The sequence below is a fragment of the Engystomops pustulosus genome, chromosome 5 (genome assembly GCF_040894005.1).
Source record: "Engystomops pustulosus chromosome 5, aEngPut4.maternal, whole genome shotgun sequence".
Taxonomy (NCBI): Eukaryota; Metazoa; Chordata; class Amphibia; order Anura; family Leptodactylidae; genus Engystomops; species Engystomops pustulosus.
In genome coordinates, this window is record NC_092415.1 from 75,906,927 (window position 1) to 75,915,828 (window position 8,902).

Genomic DNA, 8,902 nt, shown 5'->3' on the forward strand with positions numbered 1-8,902 from the left:
GAGAGCAGAACATGTGGTGAGAGCGCCACAAAACTGGCAGAAACGCCATAGTAAATGTCCCCCAATGTGTCTAGTTTGTCAGCAGTTCATACGTGATTAAGACTACATCCTACGCTACGGCAGGCATCGGGGAGAGGAGGAGGCATGCGTTTTTTGAAAATGTATGCGTTTTTGATCAGTTTTAATTAAGATAATTCGTCAAAAAAACGCAAGCAGTTTTTGAAGGACTGCTTAAAAACGGACCAAAAATGGGTCCAAAACGCCATGTGTGGCATCACCCTTAGGAGCATATGACTGTGTTTTATGGCTCATCTGCCTTCATTTTAGGAGTTCTCTGGAATGTCCCCATAATGAAGCAGACGCGGCCATCTGCTCCATAACTGACGGAGAGAGGAGCAGTCCGAAAAACTTGTCTTATACACAAGTATATACGGTAATACCTATTGTTGAAAATTTAGGAACTCGTTTTTGAGGGCAGGAGTAGAAAAGCATCAATTCTGTACTGAATTTTTAATTTTTTTTTTGTGTGTTCACCGTTTAGCCTAATAATCATGTTATCTTTATTCTATGGGTCGATACGATTACGGGGATACCATACTTGAATATATTTTCTTACGTTTTACTAAATTTGTCAAATAAAACCCTAATGTGGGGAAAAATCTATCATTTTTGCATTGCCCTCTTTCAAGTGGCATAACATTTTAACTTTTTTGGCTACGGAGCTGGTTGATGGCTTGTTTTTTTGCGGGACATGTTGTACTTTGCACCAGTATCATTCTGGAGTACATCGTTTTTTAATTTACTTTTTATTGCATTTTTTGTAAGATTGAATAGGTAAAAATGATAATTTTTTTTGTGGGTGTTTAACAGTTTTATTTAACGGTGTTCATTGTACGGGTTCAAAAAGGATTTACTTTTATTCTACGGGTTGTTACGGACGTGGTGATACTATATATATGGGGTTTTTGTTATGATATAGAATTTTTTTGGGTTATATGTCTCTTTCTTTATATGTTATGGGGCTTATGGGCATTTTTATCGATTTATTACTTTATTTTTTATTGAATAACATTTTTTTATACTTTTTCACTTTTTCCAACATGGGACATGAACAAGCAAACATCTGATTGCTTGTTTATGATAATACTCTGCAATACTCATGTATTGCAGAGTATTAGCAGTGTCAGCCTATGCACTTGCAGGGCTGACACTGTGCCAGTAAGATGACGTCCCGATCGGACCCCAGAGATGCCATAGCAGCGATTGGCGCCCGCCGAAAACGGACGGACGGGGGGGGGGCGATCGTGGAGGAAAGACACACACCCCCCCCCCCCGGAGGCAAGTTAGATGCCGCAGTTGCGCTGATCGCAACATTTAACGGGTAACACACCCGCGATCGGAGCCCACTCCGACCGCGGGTGTTACACTGGGGTGCCGGCTATATGTTACAGCCGGCACCCCGTGTTTGCCAATGTCGGTTCGGCTGAGCTGAGCTGAGCTGGCATCATCTCAGCGGCGGATATGTCACTGCGCTCAGTAGCCGCTGAGCAGGAAGGGGTTATAAAAAAGGAAAGGTCCGAGTCCAGCACAACCCCAAAACAGAGGGCCTGTGGCCTCCAATTTGTGCTGCCTTAGGGTGATGGCACACGTGGCGTTTTGAAGGCGTTTTTGGCCTGTTTTTAAGTAGTCCGTCAAACAAAGCATGCGTTAAAAAACACATGTGTTTGACCAGTTTGAGGATAATTGGTCAAACCTGTCAAAAATGGATGCGTTTCAAAAAAACGCATGTGTTTTTCAAAAACGAATGCATTTTTTTATGGACTGCTTAAAAACGGGCCCAAACCACGTGTGCCATCACACTTCTATGCACCTACACGTACTCCTGGGCTGCAAACAACGAGCCATGAGCCTGTGCCATGGTTTGTGCTTCAAATATCACTAAGATGGACAAAGTCTCATTCTCTGCACTCTGGTTATTCAGTGAAACAGCACATTACATGGCCTGTGAGTTATGGACTAACCAAGTTTGACTGTTTAAGGGTGATGCCACACATGGCGTTTTTGGTCCGTTTTCAGTCCGTTTTTACCATGCGTTTGGCTGCTTACAACCTGTTTATCTATTAAGATAATTGGTAAAAACTGACCAAAAACGCCATGTGTGGCATCACCCTAAGGCCGCGGTCACACGTACCGCTATGTGTCCGTCATAACGTGACGCTAGCTCACAGGGGGAGGTCCTTGGCCCGAACGCACATGCATTTCCAGGGAAACGGCTTAACAATCGCTTGCGTTTCTCTGGAAACGCATGTGCGTTTGGGCCGAGGACCTCCCCCTGTGCGCTAGCGTCGCATTATGAGCGGACGTCTAGCAGTACGTGTGACTGCGGCCTTAGGCCGGCGCCACACAGGGCGCTTTGTCTGCGCTTGCAAACGCAAACGCAGACAAAGTCGCGCCCACCGGGACGGGCCTCGGCCCGATCGCATCGGCGTTTCTATGGAAACGGCGATCGGGCCGAGGCCCGCCCCGGTGGGCGCGACTTTGTCTGCGTTTGCAAGCGCAGACAAAGCGCCCTGTGTGGCGCCGGCCTAAGCCTTGACTTGAGTTTCCTGAGCCTCAATGTATAACCTGTAATAGGGCCATGCACCTATAAAAGGCTTTTGAGTACACCCTCCCCCCAATAATAACCCATGTTATTAGTGAAGGGAGGCCACTGCTAGGACATGTTATTAGTGAAGGGAGGCCACTGCTAGGACATGTTATTAGTGAGGAGAGGCTGCTGCTGGACATGTTATTAGTGAAGGGAGGCCACTACTGGGACATGTTATCAATGAGGGGAGGCCACTGCTCAACATTTTATTTGTAAAGGCAGGCCACTCCTGGGGGGAGGGGGGAGCAGCCAATAGTTTTAGAAGAAGGAAAGTACTATAATCGCAGTAAAGAGAACCTCTTTATATAGAGCTGCACTGCACTTTATTACAGAGCTTGTAGCCAGGGCAGAAGGGACAAAATATATTACTAATAGTATTTATAGGCACGTGTAATTAGTTTGCATAGTGATCTGTGGAATTCCTGGATTCTTATGGGTCAGGTTTATCCTGCTTAACCAAGGTGTGTCAGTCATATTCAAAGCTTTACCCTGCCCAGAGTGGATCTTCCTCAGGAGGGCAAACAAATCTCCATGGTTACCACAGAAATTGCATTAAATGGAGCCAACAGCAGCAAAAATGATGTTGATAAGTTAAACACCCCCCCCCCAAAAAAAAACTGTTTTTTTTCCAATAGAACGCTGAGTGTTCCTCCATAGTCTCAAGCTCTTGGTTAAACGCTATATTGGGGCTCGTTTATTAAGGGTCGCTCATGCTCAGCTTGCAGAGGTATTTAATAAGTGCGTGCGGTGGGATTGTGGCGCAGCTGCGCTGGCTTCCATGCAACACAAATTAAGGGGCATGCTGTTGGACGGTCCGACTGATTGGGACTGAGCACGGGATTTAACTCTCAAATTGACCACTAAAAAGACAGTGAACTCTGTCGGACCTGAGCAGGGAAGCAACACATTCATAATATCGGGCGCACAATCTTAGTGAATCGCGGCACAGTGTATTATAGATGGATAATGTACTTTCTGTGAACTCCAGTGACCAGGTAAGTAAATGTGCCCCATTATGTTTGGAAAGTATTTTCATTGTTCTGCAGGATAGAGGAGGTATTTGAGGTTTACAGTTGTGTGCATAAGGCATTACAGGCAGTCCCCGGGCTACATACAAGATAGGGTCTGTAAGTTTGTTCTTAAGTTAAATTTGTATGTAAGTCGGAACTGTATATTTTATCATTGTAATCCCAGCCAAAACTTTTTTGGTCTCTGTGACAATTGGATTTTAAAAATGTTGGGTTGTCATAAGAACCAGTATCAACAATAAATCTTCATTACAGACACCTTTGATAACTGTTAAAGCTGTTTATTGTAGCCTAGGGCTAAAGTACAATAAATTACCAATATCTAGAGGTCCGTTTGTAACTAGGGGTTGTATGTAAGTCGAGTGTTCTTAAGTAGGGGACCGCCTGTATAGAGAAAATTAATAAATAATATATTGGCCTTACAAGGGCACTAAGGAAAGGCACATGTGAGAGATGTCCTTTGTATATGTATTTGGCTAAAATAACTTGATTGAATCATTTGTGAGCTCCAGAAGTTTTACTTTTTAGTTTTGGATTTTCATACATGGAGTGGAGATAAGGTGCGCATCCTCCTTTTGTAAAGTACAGCTAGTAATAATCTATTTCACTAGCAAAATAAATATATAAAATTGAAAGTTTTTTGGTGAAGAAGCAACAAAAAGTGGGACAAAATTGTGAAGGGGAACGAAATTTATTGGATATTTTAAACTTTTGTAAAAAAAAAATTATAAACTGAAAAGTGAGGCGTGCAATATTATTCAGCCTCCTTAAGTTAATACTTTGTAGTGCTACCTTTTGCTGTGATTACAGCTGCAAGTCACTTGGGATGTGTTTCTATCAATATTTCACATCAAGAGACTGAAATTCAAGCCCGTTCTTCCCTGAATAAATCTCCATCCCAGTCTCAGGTCTTTTGCAGACTGGTTTTCTTCCAGAATGGTCCTGTATTTATCTCCATCAATCTTCCCTGTCCCTGCTGCAGAAAAGCAGGCCCAAAACCATGATGATGCTGCCACCACCATGTTGGACAGTAGGGATGGTGTGTTCAAGGTGATGAGCTGTGTTTTGTCAAGATCTGAGGTAATGGATCCTCTTTACCACTGCGGACAATGACCCGGGACCGGAGTGGTACCCAGTTTTCATCAGAGCCCGCCGCAATGCAGGTTGGACTTGTTGCGGCGTGGTACCACCAGCAAAATTGTCTGCTCTGGCAAACTTAAAGAAAACTCGTGGTCGGGGACAGGCAGGAGGTGGAAGCAGAGAGCACAGGATAAGAGTCAGGGACGTAGCGGTAGGTCGGGACAGGCAGCACGGAATCGGAGTCGGGAACGGAATCGAGGTCACAATGGGATAATCGCAGAGGACTTGGAATACAGCTTTCTCTCAGGCATGGAAGCACAAAGATCCAGCAGGGAACTTAGGAAGGGCAGGCAGCTGGCCAGTGCCAATTAGCGGTGCGCTGGCCCCTTAAATTTTACAGAACCGGCGCACGCGTGCCCTAGGACACCGGAGCACGTACATTATGGGGTTCACCACTGGAGACGGGACAGGTGAGTTCAGAAGCTGGGGCACACGGAGGTATACGGATGCGCCTGCGACCCGGGATATGGGTCGCAGGGGCAGCCGTGACATGTTTCTTTTATGACAAACATATTGTATATGTTTGGAGGGCAAAATAAAATCCCTAAGAACAGAACCCACAACAAAACATTACAAATGTGTTTTTTTTTGTAAAATTCACTGCCCTTGGAATTTTTTTTTTTTGCCAGCTTTCCAGTACATTGAATGGAATAGTAGAAAGTACAATTTGTCCCGCAGATAACAATCCCTAACACATCTCTGTAAACCTAAAAATAAAAAAGGTATTGCTTTTGGAATGAGGGGAGTAAAAATCATAGATTCCCTTACTATAGTACATGAGACCAGTGTAGGACTAGCAGTACACAGGATTCCATCACTATAGCACATGAGACCAGTGTATTACTAGCAGTACACAGGATTCCCTCACTATAGCACATGAGACCAGTGTATTACTAGCAGTACACAGGATTCCATCACTATAGCACATGAGACCAGTGTATTACTAGCAGTACACAGGATTCCATCACTATAGCACATGAGACCAGTGTATTACTAGCAGTACACAGGATTCCCTCACTATAGCACATGAGACCAGTGTATTAATAGTAGTACACAGGATTCCATCACTATAGCACATGAGACCAGTGTATTACTAGCAGTACACAGGATTCCCTCACTATAGCACATGAGACCAGTGTAATACTAGCAGTACACAGGATTCCCTCACTATAGTACATGAGACCAGTGTATTACTAGCAGTACACAAGATTCCCTCACTATAGTACATGAGACCAGTGTAGGACTAGCAGTACACAGGATTCCATCACTATAGCACATGAGACCAGTGTATTACTAGCAGTACACAGGATTCCCTCACTATAGCACATGAGACCAGTGTATTACTAGCAGTACACAGGATTCCATCACTATAGCACATGAGACCAGTGTATTACTAGCAGTACACAGGATTCCCTCACTATAGCACATGGGACCAGTGTAATACTAGCAGTACACAGGATTCCCTCACTATAGTACATGAGACCAGTGTATTACTAGCAGTACACAGGATTCCCTCACAATAGTACATGAGACAAGTGTAGTACTAGCAGTACACAGGATTCAATCACTATAGCACATGAGACCAGTGTATTACTAGCAGTACACAGGATTCCCTCACTATAGCACATGAGACCAGTGTAATACTAGCAGTACACAGGATTCCCTCACTATAGTACATGAGACCAGAGTATTACTAGCAGTACACAGGATTCCCTCACTATAGTACATGAGACCAGTGTAGTATTAGCAGTACACAGGATTCCCTCACTATAGCGCATGAGACCAGTGTAATACTAGCAGTACACAGGATTCCCTCACTATAGTACATGAGACTAGTATATTACTAGCAGTACACAGGATTCACTCACTATAGCAAATGAGACCAGTGTAGTATTAGCAGTACACAGGATTCCCTCACTATACCACATGAGACCAGTGTATTACTAGCAGTACACAAGACTCCCTCACTATAGTACATGAGACCAGTGTATTACTAACAGTACACAGGATTCCCTCACTATAGTACATGAGACCAGAGTATTACTAGCAGTACACAGGATTCCCTCACTATAGTACATGAGACCAGTGTATTACTAGCAGTACACAGGATTCACTCACTATAGTACATGAGACCAGTGTATTACTAGCAGTACACAGGATTCCCTCACTATAGTACATGAGACCAGTGTAGTATTAGCAGTACACAGGATTCCCTCACTATAGCACATGAGACCAGTGTATTACTAGCAGTACACAGGATTCCCTCACTATAGTACATGAGACCAGTGTAGGACTAGCAGTACACAGGATTCCATCACTATAGCACATGAGACCAGTGTATTACTAGCAGTACACAGGATTCCCTCACTATAGCACATGAGACCAGTGTATTACTAGCAGTACACAGGATTCCATCACTATAGCACATGAGACCAGTGTATTACTAGCAGTACACAGGATTCCCTCACTATAGCACATGGGACCAGTGTAATACTAGCAGTACACAGGATTCCCTCACTATAGTACATGAGACCAGTGTATTACTAGCAGTACACAGGATTCCCTCACAATAGTACATGAGACAAGTGTAGTACTAGCAGTACACAGGATTCAATCACTATAGTACATGAGACCAGTGTATTACTAGCAGTACACAGGATTCCCTCACTATAGCACATGAGACCAGTGTAATACTAGCAGTACACAGGAGTCCCTCGCTATAGCACATGAGACCAGTGTATTACTAGCAGTACACAGGATTCCCTCACTATAGTACATGAGACCAGTGTATTACTAGCAGTACACAGGATTCCCTCACTATAGTACATGAGACCAGTGTAGTATTAGCAGTACACAGGATTCCCTCACTATAGCACATGAGACCAGTGTAATACTAGCAGTACACAGGATTCCCTCACTATAGTACATGAGACTAGTATATTACTAGCAGTACACAGGATTCACTCACTATAGCAAATGAGACCAGTGTAGTATTAGCAGTACACAGGATTCCCTCACTATACCACATGAGACCAGTGTATTACTAGCAGTACACAAGACTCCCTCACTATAGTACATGAGACCAGTGTATTACTAACAGTACACAGGATTCCCTCACTATAGTACATGAGACCAGAGTATTACTAGCAGTACACAGGATTCCCTCACTATAGTACATGAGACCAGTGTATTACTAGCAGTACACAGGATTCACGCACTATAGTACATGAGACCAGTGTATTACTAGCAGTACACAGGATTCCCTCACTATAGTACATGAGACCAGTGTAGTATTAGCAGTACACAGGATTCCCTCACTATAGCACATGAGACCAATGTAAAACTAGCAGTATTCCCACACTATAGTACATGAGACTAGTATATTACTAGCAGTACACAGGAATCACTCACTATAGCACATGAGACCAGTGTAGTATTAGCAGTACACAGGATTCCCTCACTATAGTACATGAGACCAGTGTAGTATTAGCAGTACACAGGATTCCCTCACTATAGTACATGAGACCAGTATATTACTAGCAGTACACAGGATTCCATCACTATAGCACATGAGACCAGTGTATTACTAGCAGTACACAGGATTCCCTCACTATAGCACATGAGACCAGTGTATTACTAGCAGTACACAGGATTCCATCACTATAGCACATGAGACCAGTGTATTACTAGCAGTACACAGGATTCCCTCACTATAGCACATGGGACCAGTGTAATACTAGCAGTACACAGGATTCCCTCACTATAGTACACAAGACCAGTGTATTACTAGCAGTACACAGGATTCCCTCACAATAGTACATGAGACAAGTGTAGTACTAGCAGTACACAGGATTCAATCACTATAGCACATGAGACCAGTGTATTACTAGCAGTACACAGGATTCCCTCACTATAGCACATGAGACCAGTGTAATACTAGCAGTACACAGGAGTCCCTCGCTATAGCACATGAGACCAGTGTATTACTAGCAGTACACAGGATTCCCTCACTATAGTACATGAGACCAGAGTATTACTAGCAGTACACAGGATTCCCTCACTATAGTACATGAGACCAGTGTATTAC